A 17159-nucleotide genomic window follows, 5' to 3' on the forward strand; every position below is an offset into this window, starting at 1 on the left:
GTATCAGAAACGTTTCGATTTGAAATAATAGCGTGTAATTACCATGGTATAATAATAATCACAGCACAATGTGCAATGCCGAATTCACGAATATTTCTTTAAAGCATCGTCATTGCACGCGAAGTATGTAAGTGGCGAAGGAAATTGGTAGAGTTTGTTTTACGAACCGTGGCATCCACAAGCGACGTGTTTTTAGCAAGGCGGCATGACGTGGCTACGTGTAAGCTCATCGAAACTTGAAGTGTTCTTTCATGTTTTACGAGACAGAAAACAACTTAGGTACTTAAGTGGTAATTTGTCAAAGGGAGCACGAACGAGCCAGAACAAACTGTACGAGTCGAAACTTAATGACAACGTTCCCGGAACATCCGACATACAAATTGTCGAAGCTTTGCGTCTGAAATAGGGATGAAACGTCTAATGTTTTCCTGTGATTGGAAGGATTTAATTAAGTGAATATGATTGCTTGCGTTGAATGGCCACAATTCAATGCAAACTTCTTTCTATTAACATATTTTTGTAAGTACTGATTTAAGTTGGGACACATATGTCGATAAAGGACTTAGACTTCAATATTCTTAATTATGCAATAGTTAGGGTTACAGTAGTATATCATAATCTCTATCGCTGAAAATAATAACACATGGCAAACAATGTTTTATACTTCCAGGACACGATAGTTCTGCGATATCATGTGGTAAACAATATTTATTGTTTGCAGCAACGCACCTACACGAGTGTCGCCTCGTAAACTGATAAAGTTACGATATGTCAGTCACGAAAAATTGCTTTCACGATACCAATCGTCACGTAAAATACACGTTATATTTTTAGGTGATCACGCATCTGTCTGTGTACGCTGACACAAACACTCGATGCATATATAAATCCGAGTTGCAAGCCTGTGTACATGTTGATATTAAATACGTCAAGAAAAAACTCCGAAACAACATGTCTCAACTAATCTGTCTCTTCCTTGCCTTGACAGCAATTATTTGAATGTCGGGATTTTTCGTGGCACCTGTCGAAGGGAAAGTAAGTAAAGTATTTGGCTTCGATTCTCTCGTTAAAATTTATTAATTTATTGGTATTTGAAGACTTTGAGCACAATATTTTAACTCGTGCAATTTATGTTTCCTTATATTTAGAAGTGTCCTCCTGCACTCGCTGACTGCAAGCATTTGTTTTCTACGATAATCTGCAAGGTATAAGAAAATAATTCTATAGCTCTAGATTTTGTTGGTAAGAGGATAAATGGTGAATATGCTTTATGTTTTTAGGATATATGCCCCAGGGGAAAGAAATGAAGTAAAGGAAATTGATTTGAATCTGGATGAAAACTTTGGATGCAGCTGTTTCTGTTACTATCATGTAACCGGAGATTGGAAATAAATAATACATTATACTTTATGAACAAATTATTTCCTTGAAATTTACGAATAAATTACCTTTCTTGAAATGTTAATATTGAAGGTTTGATTTTGTAGCTAACGAAATGTTACGTGAAATTATTTGAATGTTAAAACAACTGTTGGAAAATGATTTACCCAAATATCCACGTAATTATACTATCAACGTATTAACGTTTACATCTCCGTAACGAAGTGAATGTAAGCCTCATTATTGATGAAGTAAGAATTTTCCAATAGAGCGATACGTAAGCGGATTTTGTCGATCGTGAATGTTCGTTAAATAATTACGGAAAATCCGTAGGATTAAGTACACGTTTTCAAATATGACAATTTGCTACTCAAACAGAACATGAAATCAATAGCTTGATGTTGAGACATAAAATAAACAGCTTATAGTAATATCAGATTTGTACCATTTATTACAATATCGCAATACGTGAGCCAGGAAATCACAGTTTTATAACTAATAATTATCTAGTAAAGTACACGTTACACTTTTAAACGTTCTCATATCAATTTACGAATGTGGTGACCTCGAATAGTGTTGCATATAAAAAATGGAAGCGCAAGTGCATGTTGAGTTTAAGAATTCAGCACAAGGAATCATGAATCAAAGCATGAAATTTGTTCTTTTATTTTTTGTTATCTTCGTGTCCATATTCTTTGTGACACCCTCGCTAGGGATGGTAAACTATCAGTATTTTAAATTTTTATGGAAGACTACGATTGTTTTTATTGAGATTTTAAAATTCTACAGAGTACCGTTAATTTTAAACTGTTAAGAGCACACATTTTACCTAACATTAATTTTTTAAAACAGAAAAATCTGTATCTAACAAATTTCATGTTACATTACTTTTCAAGGATTCTCCACGATGCCCCACATTTGACACATCATTTTGCGGTTCGCCCTTGATGGAAGAAGTTTGTCCGGTACTATTATAATTATTTAACATTGTTAACAGTATTACTTAACCATAGTGCAGCTAGATGCCATACACATCTAGCTACACTCACAATTATAAAATATAAAAGTATAATACTCAATTTCTTTTTGTTTATTAGGATATGTGTCGCAGAGTGCTGAGTCGAAGGGGGAAATAAATTATAAATTCGTAGCATAACTGATCAGCAAGCTGATGCACGATATCATTTGAATAGTTTATTTTTATCGATATTGTAATACATTTCTATTTGGGAAATAAAGTATGATGAATTATTGATACGTTACATTATTTAACCATCAACACGTTCATATTGTTTGCACCACTTTAACATTTAAATGTAGTCATGATTTTCAATGACAAAGTTTTAAATATTCACAAGGGAATACATGTAAATCCATAAATTTGTTAGAGATACCATTTTTCCATTAAAAAATGTAACGAATAATTTTGGTTTGTTTAATGCAGAATATTATTTAATAAATGATCCCCTTTAGCTACCAAGCAAAATTATAATCATAATCTTACCGCACTTTTAATGCAAAAAGTTGATGACTCCACAAATTGATAAGCTTCCATCACGCCAGTCACGAGAAATCGATTTTACTGCTAGAATTCATACATGAAATGTGTTTCGTATTTCCTAGTGTTCATAAATCATTTCGACGTGACAGAACCACGAATTCCTGTTGGATATAAAAGATGAAAATGCGAGGATATGTTAACATTAAACGCATCTAGAACTCGACGCGAGGAAACATGAATCAAAGTGTTAAGTTCCTTCTCGTACTTTTTTCTCTTATTTTCGTGTCGGGGTACATCGTGACTCCTGCTGAAGCGGTAAGAAATAAATTTTATTTAATTTCTTCGATTGTTATGATGAAGTTTCTCTGTTCAGTATCATTGATTAATTTTTTTCACACCACTTTTTCAAGGATCCATCAAAATGTGGCGTTTTCTATAGAAAAAGATGTCGCTTTCCGGAAATAAGAGCCATGTGTGGGGTACGATTATGATTACTATATATAATATTTCGTATAACGAAACCGTCTCTATGGTATTACTATTCCATTGTCTGTAGAAATAATTTAATAATCATGATTCTTTTTCCTAATTGATAGGATCTATGTAACGGAAGATAGAAAACATTGATTGCATAATGGACGACGTCTACATCCTGAACCGAAGTATTAGGTTTATTTGTATATAATTACTTACAAACATGTAACTGAATACCAACAGTAAATAAAGTGTGAAAATTATTTAAAGCTGTAAGTTTCTTACCTCTATACCTCAATGGCGAGTGATTTGTCCTAATAAAACAGAAATATACCTTTATTCTACTTTAAAACAACCTTACTTTTATTAAAAATGTTTACTCGACATATTAAAATAATTTTGAGAAGAGCAATGATAGGAAATGTCAATGTAATTATGTTATTAATGTATTATAGTTTGTTAAATCGTGCATAAACCTAGGATTTGTTCGGTAAAATCATAAAATTTTAAATGTGCACATAATCCACCTACCACAACAGACGGTTTTTATATATAAGAAGGGAAAAAGCAAGCACCAGAGCACGTTCACATATTAATACGCTGAAAATTCAATAAGAGAATCATGCAGGACGAAGTCAAGTTTCTTGTATTATTCTTATATCTTGTTTTGATGACCGGATATTTTGTGATTCTGGTTGGAGCGGTGAGCAGCATAATTTCATCCATTCTTTTTCCTAATCTAGAAATTAAACGTTTATTTTCTGTTTAATTTTTAAAAGGACCCACCAGATTGCGATGATATGGACCAAATGCTTTGTAGTCATGCGGATATTCGTCAGATGTGTATGGTACTGTCATATTTCATCAACTCTGTAAATTCAAAATACTGTTCGTAATGGAAAAATTGCATTCATTTTTTACCTTCTTTTTCAGAGTACATGTCAGCTTTAAATTTCTGGCATACTAATGATGAAAATTTTGGATTTATCAATTCCATAAAATGTGGAGAATGTAACAAAAATGGCGAAATAAAATGATTTGCATTATAAGTATATCGTTATTTTTCTTAATCAGTTGTAGAATCTACAAAATGTTTTTGAAATAAAATTAATACCTTAACCGTACCTTAGATTAAGCTCACCTAACAAAATATACAAAAATAGCGATGGTCTTGTCATTTTTTTCAATCTTAAAACACGGTCACGAAAAACTGAACTTACAGTTAAAATTGGTCACGAGAAATACATAATACGTTTATAAACATGTTTATACCTGTCGACACGTGTCATAACTTGGAATAGTTTTTGCATATAAAAGGGGGATGTTCGAATAGAAATTCATAGTAATTCCGTGAAAGATTCAGTAAGAATAATCATGAATCAAAAAATTAGTTTTCTTCTTGTTTTGGTCTCTCTCATTTTGATGTCTGGATTTTTCATGACATCTGTGGCAGCGGTATGCTAAAAATCTTCTTTCAGTAGTTTTATATTTTTTAATCAATACGCGAAGTATCATTGAGCTGCGATAAATTAACTTACTTGTAATCGTTATTCGTTTATTTAAAGGAACCAGTCCCATGCAGATCTCCTTGTAAACGTGGGAAATATCGTGGCCAGTGCAGGGTACTGTATTTACCATTTCATTTTGACTATTCGTGAAGTTGAAATTCATAATGTAATTATTATGCTCATTTTTATTTCATTTTTCAGAAGCAATGTCCGTAAAGCGAATTTCACTTTCTGGAAACTACGTCGGCGCTACAATGTGGATTTATGATTCAACGATTTTAATGATTATGAAAAATGCAATCACGTGTGAAGAAAAATAGATAGTAGCCTTTTTAATAGAGAAAAGTAAAATGCCCTAATGTTTCAAGATAGTCACGAAAAACTATTTGCAACTATAATTTGTTACGAAGGAAACAATACTTTTTTCAATGTACGTAAAGATTTTGGACTTAATCATTCTCTAATTAGTGTGAAAAATGTAATTAAATGGGAAATAAAATACAATTTTTTGCATTACTTTAATATTTGTATATTTATGTTAATATTCTACCATATCAGTAGCTTGAAACAATTTGTCACGTAGAAAACATATTTCTAAACGTGTACACAATCAGTATATAAAAATTCTAAATGTGCGTGTAATCGGGTTATATGTGTCATAACTTCGAATGGCACTTGTATATAAAAAGAAGAAGAGCAAACACAGATAGATGTTCACAGTGTATGTGCTGAAAATTCAATACGAGAATCATGAAGAAAAACGTCAAGTTTCTTCTAATATTTCTATCTCTCATTTCAATGTTGGGATTATTCATAAAACCCGTGACAGGAGTAAGTGTACACGTTTATTTTCTTTCTTTTATAAACAATTAAAATGTTTTTCTACCCAACACGTTAACTCACTTACTGTTTGTAACTTGAATTTTTAAAGGAACTAAAGCAATGTAGATTTTCTCCTAAAAGCCGCTGTAGTGACCCGAATTTCCGTAACATGTGCAAGGTACTTTTTAACTCTGATGATATAATCGCATGGTGTGTTAATATAATTTTTATGCTTATTCAAATCTATTTTTTAGATAAAATGCTCATCAAGGAAATGAACTCGATTTTCTGACAAACGATGACGACTTTGGAATTAATCATTTTAGTTATTAAAAACAATGTAATTAAATGTGAAAATAAATAAAATTCTATGCATTACCTAAACATTTTTATATTTACGGATATTTCAAATATACCATCACCTTAAGCATTTCTATAAAAATTTCAACTATCGAAGCACGTCACAAGAATCACGAATGATCTTAACTAACAAAATGACCAAAAAAGACGGTAGTCTTCTTACCTTGTAAGAATATGTATCACGACTGTCACGAAAACCTGCACGTATCGCTGAAATTTGTCACGGAGCATACATATTACGCACCTAAATGATCGCGTAACTACCTGTTCGTGCCATAACATCGATTAGTTTTTGTATATAAACATCTGAACGACAAATGCAGCTGCATGTTTATAACAAACACGCTGAGGAGTCGATACGAGGAATCATGAGTCAAACAATTAGCCTTCTTCTCGTCTTTGTTTCTCTTATTTTGATGTCAGGATTTTTCATGACATCAGTAACAGCGGTAAGATAAACATTTACTTTAATTTCTTTCACATATTAAAACTGTTTCGCGTGTAAAGTCATTGATGTATAATTTTATCCACTATTGTTTCTTTTGGTTCGACATTTTAAAGGAACCTCCAGCTTGCAACAATTTACCAAAGAAACTTTGCAGCAGCATGAAATACCGTAACATGTGTAAGGTACTGTCAAGCATATTCGATGTTATTAACTCACATAACTGCAATTTATAATGTAATGACGATGTCCGAATAAATTTTGTTTTTTAGAGCAAGTGTTGATAATGGATTTTGGTCTCTGACAGACGACGGCAGCACCACGACGAATATTTTGACGTAAACCACTTTGATTCCCGTTGAAAATACCATAAAATGTGAAAGTACATAAAATTCTACGTATTTGGTTATTTTCAATAACAAATAAATGTAATGCAATTACTGTAATCTTCTTCACACGTTACAAATTATTATCTTTGGAAATTGTCTGTATACTGTTGAATAATTTACGGTCATACAATCTGAACGCAATTTCTTGACGTTGTTTCTTAATTCTCTGCAAACCGGTTACTCTCATTTCGTAAGATGATTCGCTTCAGGTTTAACCTGATTCAAGTAAAATAGGTTAAGTTTCCATCCTTGCATTTTGTCAATTTCCTCGTTATTCATAACATTCAAGGATAGTGTTCTTGAAATTGTGGAGTTTACGGTGACTTTGAAATTAACACATCCTAGAGACATATAAAAATCAGATTGAAATAGAATCCTGGACAATGTAAACGTTCGTTATTGAAAATGGTTTTCAACTCTTAAATATTCTGAAATTGCATTTTCTAAATTATAAATGGAAACCTGATACACATATATCGAGCGTTACACCTCTCGATTCTGTAAAATCCAATTAATATTACAAGCGTCTATTATCCTCCAAACATCCACACTAAATCGGTCGATGTTAACTTCACCGTATCACGGCTAATTAGGTATTCATCTCCCGTGAACATATCAATGTTTCATTTCTCTTCCCCGTCGACCCGCTTTACCTTAGTTTACAGCGCTTCGGAGAGTTCAGAGCGCAGCGACCGACTTTTCGTCGCACGATGCGGCAAATCGCAACACGGAATAAGGAAGATTACAAGCTGCATCGGTACGCGCCTAACATCTGGCTTAGTTTCCCGCTATATTACTTCTGTTTCCTTGGAAAACGCAGACGTAGGACGCAGGAACGCGAGGCAGCGTAGCTCGCTTGTGGGGGAGGTTAAAGATTTTCATGAATATTCTTTGGGTTACATTAATGCGCTTTATAAATATGTATTAAACCCGCGGATTTTACTATCTCCGACAAATTAAGCTTTCCAGCTGCCTTAACCCTTCCCGCCCCACCAGGCCGGGGCGTTACCGCCAGGGGAAGATGCAATTGGAATAGTAATTTCGAACCGCGATCTCCGTCGCAACGTTTCGCGTCGCGTCGCGCCGCGCCGCGGGCGTTTAATATTCTACACAATGAATTTATATTTTCTATTATATGCCGGAGGATCGGGGATTACGGCGTTGCCATGATTTCGGCCGGATTAAAGTGTTCGGACAGAGGGCTCGTTTTATCCACGCACGAGAAGCGTTGAGTTTACCAAAAAATACTGGACGGGTGCAGCGCGCGAAGCGAAAACAGACTGGAATTAAACATTTGCAGCGTCTGAAACTTTGAAATGAGTAATAACAAGTCATTTAAATATTTGAGAAACGGTGATCTCATTCGTTGGTAAGAATTTGCAAAATGAATGCTCGTTTGTCTTGTATCAGAAGTGACGTTTGTAAATGTTCATTCAGTGCACTGATGGCTCTTCGAGATCGCGTCAAATGGTAACAGGCACGTGATTTTTCGTTCGTTCCGGGTATCACTTTTTCCCCGAAGTTATTTTTAAAATATACAATGGATTCGTGTATAGACGCGCCGTGGAATATAAAACACGTATTTTTGGTGCATACGGGCGTCCATCAACAGGGTGACAAAAGAATGGCGACAATAATATATTCCACGTATATTCACGTTGTCACGTGTTCTTGTGACAAAACATTGTAAAGTGACACTGGTAATCTTTACTGTTCGAAATTGCTCATTGTTGGCGGGATTTTTCATTATGCAATGCAGACACAGATACGATTATAGCACTTTGTAGTTTATATAACAATTTTCAACTAATCTTCACAGTTTGTATTACATATCATGTAGCGCATTTGCATATTATAAAATACATAGGTATACGTCGAACTAAACGTAAGTAAAAAAAAAATTTCCACGTTATTTTCTCGCAAACAATAACAAGGAATAAAAATGTATGATCAGTCGAAGCTCTCATATATTTATTACATTCATTGTTCCACATGAAATTTATCACTCTATGAAATATTAAATCAAACACATTTCAGTCGCGAACAGTTCTAAAGTTTGAATAGTCACGATGATGGTTGTATAAATATCGACTACTTACATACAAGAAGCAAAGTGAATATTAGTATTAAAGTAGTCGCAAATTCGCAAAGCAACATGTATCAAGGTCCTCAGCTCTCTTTCATACTACTTTCAATTCTTGTAGTGACAGGTTGGCTTCTGTTGCCTGCTGAAGCGGTAAGATGAACATTTGATTCTGTTCTCCAATTAAAATTTGTTAATTTATTCATACTTCCTATTTTTTGTACAGTATATAATCGATGCGCCCCTTAGAAAAAAAGGTACTGTCACAACTATTTAAAATCCACAACTCCATTAGTTATTCGTTAGTATATATAGTATAATATAAATGATTGATGTTCTATATACATATAGGGAGAAGATAAAGAAGGAGATGCAAACCCGTCATAATGCGTAATAAATTTCAGTCAGCATGGACAAGCGTTAACACAAAATAAAGAACACATTTGCAAAACACACACCTTTTCTTTCCTGTATTAATTCACACACATTGTTATCAATATAAGGTTCTCAACAAAATTGCGATTCATGCTAACAGGTTTCCATCAAGTATTCGCTAAGCTTCATTTGCTTATCGTCGTTTACAATTTGTGGAAGTCATACATTATAAGGACGAAGTAAACGCCGTGATATAACACCGTAAATAACATTACTTTAGTACTCCTAATCTTATCCTGTTTACGACTTTACAAGTTGGTATTATATCTTGCCACGCGTCAGTCACGAAAGAATATTTTTGTTACCAGAATTGGTGCATAAAATTCACGTGAAGTCACTAAGTGCACACGAATCCATTTGTACACGTCACAGCCACGAACACTGGCGGTGTTTTAAAAGTTACAGGGTGAGCGAATGTGAATATCAAACGTGTTCAGAATTCGATACGAAACAACATGTATCATGCAGTGAGGCTGTTCAACTTGTACCGCTTATATTAATGTCGGGGAAGTGGTGAACGACGAATTTATTTCTCCTGGCTAGAATCCTGAGTTTCATTAATGTTACGACCCATCTGGATGGTATGTGTTCGCTATATTCTATCATTTTTTGTAGAGTGAAATTTAAGTTGCAACCATCGAAGTATATTAACTTCATTAATTCATCGTACTTCCCTTTGCTCATTAGCTACGGTACTTCTCCCTTGGGAAATGAATTTAAACCCATGGCGATATCGAAGGACTATTTTAACTTTAATCATTATCCAACTTCTATTGACTTTCTTAACCCCATCAGAAAATATTATGCATTTTCAGAACGTTTTTGTAATAAATTGTACGCGCTGAATTATGTAGTATAGTTTGCATGAAATGGGAGAAACAATCTAGTTGCCTTACAATCTAGGAGAATGATATACGTAGTCACGGTACTAAAATGAGGCTTATCATTTTCGTATGCCGCATGATAAATGAATCGTTCTAAAATATTTAACGTTTCATAAATTTACATGCACGCGATACACAAATGTTGATAAATAAATTCCGCGATTTTTACACGCGACGTAAAATATTCCACGTCGGTATCACGTTCACCGTGGGCGCGTCGATGAATGATACAAAAATTCGATAAACAATATAGTTCATTAAAAGACGAGAAACAATTTTCGTTGTCGAGTACACGAAGTATCCGAATTGCAAATTTTATCATTGGAAATCCAATAAATTCTGCGTCCAAGCGTCGTCGCTTCTGTTCGTATAAATAATTTTAATGAAACTCCCTCTGTATTTTTACGTAACAATGTAAACCATGTATTATCCGGATATAACATAATAAACTTGTAACAAATCATTTGTCGTTTGTTTATTTAATGAACTTTTATATTAACTTTGATTTATTCAACTAATAAAGCATATGAGCAGAGAGCTTTCAACGGTATCTCCAGAAACAAATATCAGCGCAATTACATTAATTTATCTGTCTTTGTTAATACATTGTAAAATTACTTTTAGTAAATAATACGTGTACGCTCTACGTCCTGTACCGTAATATTTCATATTAATATGTATTACATTTTAATACAAAAGAACGAATACAGTTGTATGGATTCATTTTAACAGAGAAGAACTAACGTCATACCAGATGGCCTTAAAAATTATGGCCAAAATGTTTAGCTTCAAATCTCGAAACAGAGCTATCCGTATATACTTAGCGACCGGTATAAATCGTTTCTATTCACGACATTACAGCAATATTCCATTTCACGTCCTATGGACTCAAAGCAACTAGCAATGGCCATTTCGACATATTAGTATGCCGTTGGCATTCATTGATGCTAAAAGGTGGTTCGGTTGGTTTGCCTAAATGCAGCACTTATACGTTCATTTTGTGCACAATATCATTACTGTACACCCAGTTATGCGGTCTAACATATCCGGGAGATATTCATGCGCGAAACACTATTGTGTAACACATAAACTAAGATACAGTGGACCAACTAAACCATTCCAGATACAGAGCAGTTTATAGAGGAAGGTTCTCGTTATAATAGAACGAAAGTCTTGTATGTTATTACTAAGTATTTGTCCTATTTTATTTTATTGGCGGTAAGGAAGATGCAGGTGATAAAATTTGGAATACCAGCATGATGGGTACACCGATTGCACGGGGGAGTGGAGAGGAAATCAATCCTCTGAATTCTTTGTCTGAAACTTCTTCAAACTTCGCATTTAAATAAAACGCCTCACCCAACATGCACTGTTTTTAATTAAACAGATCAGGACATGCAACGCCATCGTAACGTAAATTAATTAAATAGCAAACTAATTTCATGAGGCACTTCTATATTTCTTGTATGAAAGGTGTTCTGAAATATATATCATCAATGTGCCAAGAATTTTTTTATTAAATATGTTGACAGTCTTCAAAGCATTTATTAAATTTTTCTACACTAAGTTGATATTGGATTGACGTTGAAATTTTGACGAAAGGAATCCTTGTTCCTTCCATATCCAAACTTCTGGACTCCGCGCAGCATGTATAGGTTATCGGTGATCGACCAGGTGATACGCGCAACGTAAGAGTCTCGCGAGAAAAAGCACGGGTAAAGTTTTTACCTTGAAAACCAATTAAAGAAATATAAAGTTCTGAGCTATGTGCTGGCGGGGTGAAGTCGACGCCACGGTTGGAAGTAACTTGCAAGTGAAGTGATGCTGGGATCGATGGTTCGAGGACGAGTTTACAGAAGTTCGAGTGACATAATCGAATGAAATAACTGACAACCAGAGCGAATTAACAACTTTTTCAACATTTAGTTTTGCGCCGGGCTCCCATTGCGTTGGACGTTGCCGAGGGTTGAGAATTTAATCTTAATTTACATTCACCGTATTCCTTCAACGATAAACCGTGGTTGATTAAAAACGAATGGTCTTCGAGCGTGGCCCGTTTGGTATTAAACGATAATTAATTGGATCGGTAATTAACGTATTCCTTTTTCCGTTCTTTCTGCGATTGTTTTTCCCGAACGGGACAGACAACGACGACCTTCCAGATGTTTCCCCGTTTTCGATTGAAATAATGATTTCCCGGAGTTTTATGAAGATTAAGTAGGAATTAAGGGGTCATATATAAAGGGCGGTTCGCTAAATCGCGATAAATCTTCGTTATAAACTTTTACTTGACTTCAGCTCGCTAATGAAGGGTCATTATCCGGTGGATTCATCCGGTAAAATGAAATTTTCATAATTAAAGTGGGTACATTACGGGGTATAAAAACCGGCGAAAGTTGCATCTGAAAAATTCAGCTCGTTAAACAAATAAAATAATTAAAACTGAAGGGAGAGAAAGAGCGAACGTGGCAAAAATAAAAAGTTGACGGTGCCGTGTTTACTTTTTCATAAAGCGTGGGAATGAAAGATTCGAGGCTAATGCTTGGAAACAAATTTCACGGTAGCTGTTAATAGATAGAGGAGCGAATCTCAAATTCTGTACCTTCTGGAACATTTTCGCACTACCACTCCTTCCTTCGGCTACGTGTTGGTACTATTGAATCGTAATACGTGAAATGTTTGCATTCTTACATTGAATCACGGCCGTTTGCTATTTTTAATGAAATTCATTTTTAACGAGTGCAAGCATTAAATACGTATCTCGGAAAATGTTCGTCAAGCGAGGGCATATATTGCTCTCTTTTTCATTTCTATAAACACTTTTATGATTATTATATATTGAAATATTTATCCAAGTTTGCTAGAAATGTCAGAAATATATTTATGAATTTATAAATGGTTAATATTGGCAATCTACACCAGGACCGAAATGTAGAAAGTATTTAAGTATTAAATATCTATCCTCTTCGACTGCTTGTATTACTGCTCATGATGTCGACCAATTGAAACCAATTAACATCGAATTCTTTTTCGTATTTTCAAGTAACTCTGCAGGAGTCAAATTTTTACATTCAGCCCGATTTTTCCCAGACACAGAGGGAGTTTAAAAGCCGAGGACTACGTCAGCGTGGCAGTCGACTATAGCGAATGGTTCCATTTATCGATCCTCGTTCGATGCCAGCAAACGTTAATTTCATTATAACGAAATAATGGAATAACGAATTAACCCGGGCCTCCAATGAATTTTTTTTCCGATGGTGTGTATGCGGCACGTTTTAAACGCGTTTCTCTTTCCTGGTGCGAACGGAATATCCATTACCAAAAACGAGCGCGGAACCCGTTGTCCGGTGAATAATATACCGCTTTAAATGACGCTACAAACGATGACGAAGATATTCGAATCAGAAGAGCTTAAATAATTGCGCGCTAACGCAAAATTCATGTAATTATTAAATGAAAACGTTTCGTGTTCAATTATTGTGCTACGCCGAACATACCTTTATAGTCGAGTCAGAAATTCATATTATTCATACTTGGGAAGCTGGAAGGATTGCCACTGATTGGAATTCAGATTCAATGATTAGAATTTTTGAAAATGTTGATTACCGTGGTTCTAGATTAAACTGATGATTAATAACATTTCCGTGGGCATGAACGTCACGCATAGCAACACACACTGATTCAAATGGAATGCGAGAAAGCTGATAAACGTTTCACTGATATAAAGACTCTATACACATATTCATGAAGCTAGTATCATTATAGTAGCCTACATGCAACCTACACTTAGTGGATGAAATAAATAATACCATTACAGTATTTTTAATAAATGTGCAATTACTTATTTCGAATAACCAACAATTACTCGGGAATATCGCGAACACCAGGAACGATCCTTGTATTACTTTGCATTTTCTTTATTGTGCGAAGTAATGTTGTATGCTTAATAAATATGTGCATATACTGCATATACGTCAGTTAAATTACAGTGCATTTCTCTAATGAAACTTCTCATTCGATACAAGAGCAGAAGAAGAGCAGAAGGTTTTATTTATCGTCTCGTGGCCCCGTGCAGCGGGTTAGGTTCTTAATGATACTTTTCCAGCTCAGCGAAACGCAATTATAATGGGAACGAACTTTCCATCCACTTTGTACATCTCGAGTGTATAGTTAAAATTACAACGGGGATCGATTTCTCGTCGTGGTACCGCGGCAACCGGAATGAAATTATTTAATTATCGAGAAAAATTGCTCCTTGAAAACCAACGAGTTCCTTCCCGACGGCTTAATAATCGAGCCAAATTTAATATCACGTACCCCGCTCTCGATCTGATAAAGATCAGAAGCATGACAAGTTCCAGCCAGCCCGGGATTTTCATTACACTAAAGCGCTACACTTTGTTATTAACGCATTATCGCCCGAGCACCTGCCAGCGAGAGAGGATTATCTTGATAATGCGTTTTCTCCATAACTCCCACCTGAGTAACATAACACGTTCTCTGCCGAACTTGAACATTTACCCGGAGACTCGCCGTCGTTAATTATTGGCGAGCAATAATACTCGCTAGGATGTTTCATTGCGCGATGAACGTGTTTGGATGGAAATGAGTACTGTCGATTCATGTCCATTTGTAAACTGCAGCACACGTAATCCACGAGTGTCTTGTATCGAGTAACTTTGTACGAATATAATAGAGATAATTATTTTAATGAGTTCGACTTCAGCCGAGGTTAAAATTATACTGTAATTACAGTACTTCATTGTTTACGAAGATCGCCTCCTTCTTGAGCTCTTGGGCCTCCGATTATGGACTCCTGGACTTCAAACTATTACAACCTTGGATCACGATCAAGAGAAGCTTCATTAAAACTACGCTCCACAGAAACTTTCTCGGGAAATGCAAACACACGAGGATTTTACCGAAGCACTTGGGCAAGGCGCATATAATTTTATCCTTAGCCGGTATCGTTCTCATAGATTTATGCTAATTCGCCACTAAGTAATTGGTCATTGTAGATCAGTCTATTAAACTACTTTGCAGAATTATTAAGATGCAGAAGTATCCTAACTTGGCTCAAGCGATTCTAAATTAATAGAGCACGATGAAGATGACTTTGGACGCGAATGACCAGACGCAGTCTTCAATACAGACATCGAGGAACCTTAAAACTGGACGCGAGATACGGCGAGCCTGTGTTATATCGCACCAGCGGCTTTGAGCTCCTAGAACCTGATACAGAAGATCCAAGACTCCTGGGACCAGACGGACGATATTGGGATCATGAGAATCCATACACTAATGGAACTAATGGGATACGCCAGGGACTACTCGGGACTCGCGGTAGCCCCTACAAACGACCACGTGCTCATGGGACCCGATCCAGACGTCTGTAAACTCTGATGGACTGGTGTGATCCAACATAGACGTGGAAATCTAGTGCATCGTGCTGAGAGTGGCTCAGGACTGGAGACACTAAATGCCTTAAGGCGTTTGTAGGGTCTGGGGTGTCATGGGGCAACACCTTCAGAAATTGTATAGGAATTTGATCTTGTAAACACAGAAGGACCCAAATTGGGTTAGGTCAGTCCATAAATATTCGTACCCTCTATGCCATTGAAGTAGTTTGCCTAAATTAAACGATAGATTTGGTGTATTCAAATAAATGTTCCATTATGGATATGTACGTGAACAGGCTTTGCACACGTACATGTTTATAATAAAAATTTATTTGGACACTTTACACTTGACATTTGATTTAGACAAATTTCTTGAATAGTTATAGAGAGTACGAATACTTACGGGACTGACTGTATATACCTATGAACATTTCTGGAATCTTGGATCTCACCATTCAGTTGGAACATTGATACCATTCGCAATTGTTTGTTGCTCTATTGGAGATTGTATATCGATCGAATAACGACGGTTATACAGTCAGAGTATCGAAAGATCCTTAAAGCAGCGGTAAGACTCGTCCACCTTGGCATCAATTTTCGAAGAGACATTGGCTTGTTTGGGTGTACAACGCGCAGGTGAAATTGGCGGCCAGTCTTGGCAAGGGACGCGACCAAATCTAATTTATACAACATCGTGTAGGACCCGTTGGGCACTCTCAATCTTTGGGCACGGTTTGCTGGATTACAAATCGTTCCGGTCGGCGATGTAGACAGCCGGTGGCCCTCGCCAGACACGGACAGCGTTAAGGTTTACGCTTGGCCCAGAAACGCAGCAAGCAGCCGGAAGGAAGGCGGCCCGCGAGTAGCAAAATGGCGTCAGATGGATGCCCCCATTAATTAGCAGAGTACCTTAGAGTTCCTCCCCGTGGCTCTATCATTCATTCGAGTCACTCTTGTTTCCTGCGACTTATCTTTCCACCGAGCGTCAAATCGCGTCTCGTTTCGCCAAAATTTATATCGTCGCTCCAGAAGAAGCTGTAAAACACCGCGGCTGTCCAAGAAACGGGGACACGAGCGCACGTTTTATCACCAGGTATACCTGCTACCAGAGATTTCGAGCACCTTTATCGTTATTATTAATAGGCCGCCCTGGGGCTGCTAATCGATCGCCATTGGATAGCGAAGAGTGTTCGTGATACCGAATTTGGGAAATATTTATCATCCAACATGGAATCATCTGTCTTAACCCCTTACAGGTCTAACAAATAAAACACAACTTTGATTCATTGTGAATCAAAGCTGATTTTCTTATAACCAAAGTTTCCTGAAATCTTAACACCTTAAAATTATACAAATTGTAAGCAAGTATTCGCAGATTCGAAAATATAACCTTTCGAAAAGCATTTTTCATTCTATAGTTAAAGATTCACATTTTCTTCTTCGATTCTTGTGTTTTTTCATCGAACTCCGATTGAGACT

General features: G+C 35.9%; 7 long non-coding RNA genes across 7 annotated transcripts in view; all 7 read left to right on the forward strand.

The window, feature by feature from the left end:
* Window positions 1-893: 893 nt before the first annotated feature.
* On the forward strand, window positions 894-1405 carry LOC128885032 (uncharacterized). Its single transcript, XR_008459534.1, has 3 exons — window positions 894-1035; window positions 1149-1205; window positions 1281-1405. It is a non-coding gene; the product is annotated as an uncharacterized LOC128885032 (long non-coding RNA).
* Window positions 1406-1964: 559 nt separating this feature from the next.
* On the forward strand, window positions 1965-2633 carry LOC128872402 (uncharacterized). The gene is made up of 3 exons (XR_008456181.1): window positions 1965-2098; window positions 2277-2345; window positions 2478-2633. It is a non-coding gene; the product is annotated as an uncharacterized LOC128872402 (long non-coding RNA).
* A 424-nt stretch (window positions 2634-3057) lies between these two features.
* On the forward strand, window positions 3058-3618 carry LOC128872389 (uncharacterized). Its single transcript, XR_008456176.1, has 3 exons — window positions 3058-3196; window positions 3292-3360; window positions 3478-3618. It is a non-coding gene; the product is annotated as an uncharacterized LOC128872389 (long non-coding RNA).
* A 286-nt stretch (window positions 3619-3904) lies between these two features.
* LOC128884991 (uncharacterized) lies at window positions 3905-4407 on the forward strand. Its single transcript, XR_008459523.1, has 3 exons — window positions 3905-4058; window positions 4135-4203; window positions 4289-4407. It is a non-coding gene; the product is annotated as an uncharacterized LOC128884991 (long non-coding RNA).
* A 246-nt stretch (window positions 4408-4653) lies between these two features.
* Window positions 4654-7020, forward strand: LOC128884990 (uncharacterized). The gene is made up of 7 exons (XR_008459522.1): window positions 4654-4810; window positions 4921-4977; window positions 5065-5694; window positions 5795-5863; window positions 5940-6494; window positions 6607-6675; window positions 6763-7020. It is a non-coding gene; the product is annotated as an uncharacterized LOC128884990 (long non-coding RNA).
* A 1978-nt stretch (window positions 7021-8998) lies between these two features.
* LOC128872340 (uncharacterized) lies at window positions 8999-9633 on the forward strand. Its single transcript, XR_008456145.1, has 3 exons — window positions 8999-9115; window positions 9189-9219; window positions 9314-9633. It is a non-coding gene; the product is annotated as an uncharacterized LOC128872340 (long non-coding RNA).
* Window positions 9634-9963: 330 nt separating this feature from the next.
* LOC128872337 (uncharacterized) overlaps window positions 9964-17159 on the forward strand; it is a 52559-nt gene continuing 45363 nt past the window's right edge. Inside the window, exon 1 of the long non-coding RNA XR_008456141.1 lies at window positions 9964-9978. This is a non-coding gene — a long non-coding RNA (uncharacterized LOC128872337). The remainder of the gene's footprint in view (window positions 9979-17159) is intronic.

The sequence above is a fragment of the Hylaeus volcanicus genome, chromosome 2, assembly GCF_026283585.1.
Source record: "Hylaeus volcanicus isolate JK05 chromosome 2, UHH_iyHylVolc1.0_haploid, whole genome shotgun sequence".
Lineage (NCBI taxonomy): Eukaryota > Metazoa > Arthropoda > Insecta > Hymenoptera > Colletidae > Hylaeus > Hylaeus volcanicus.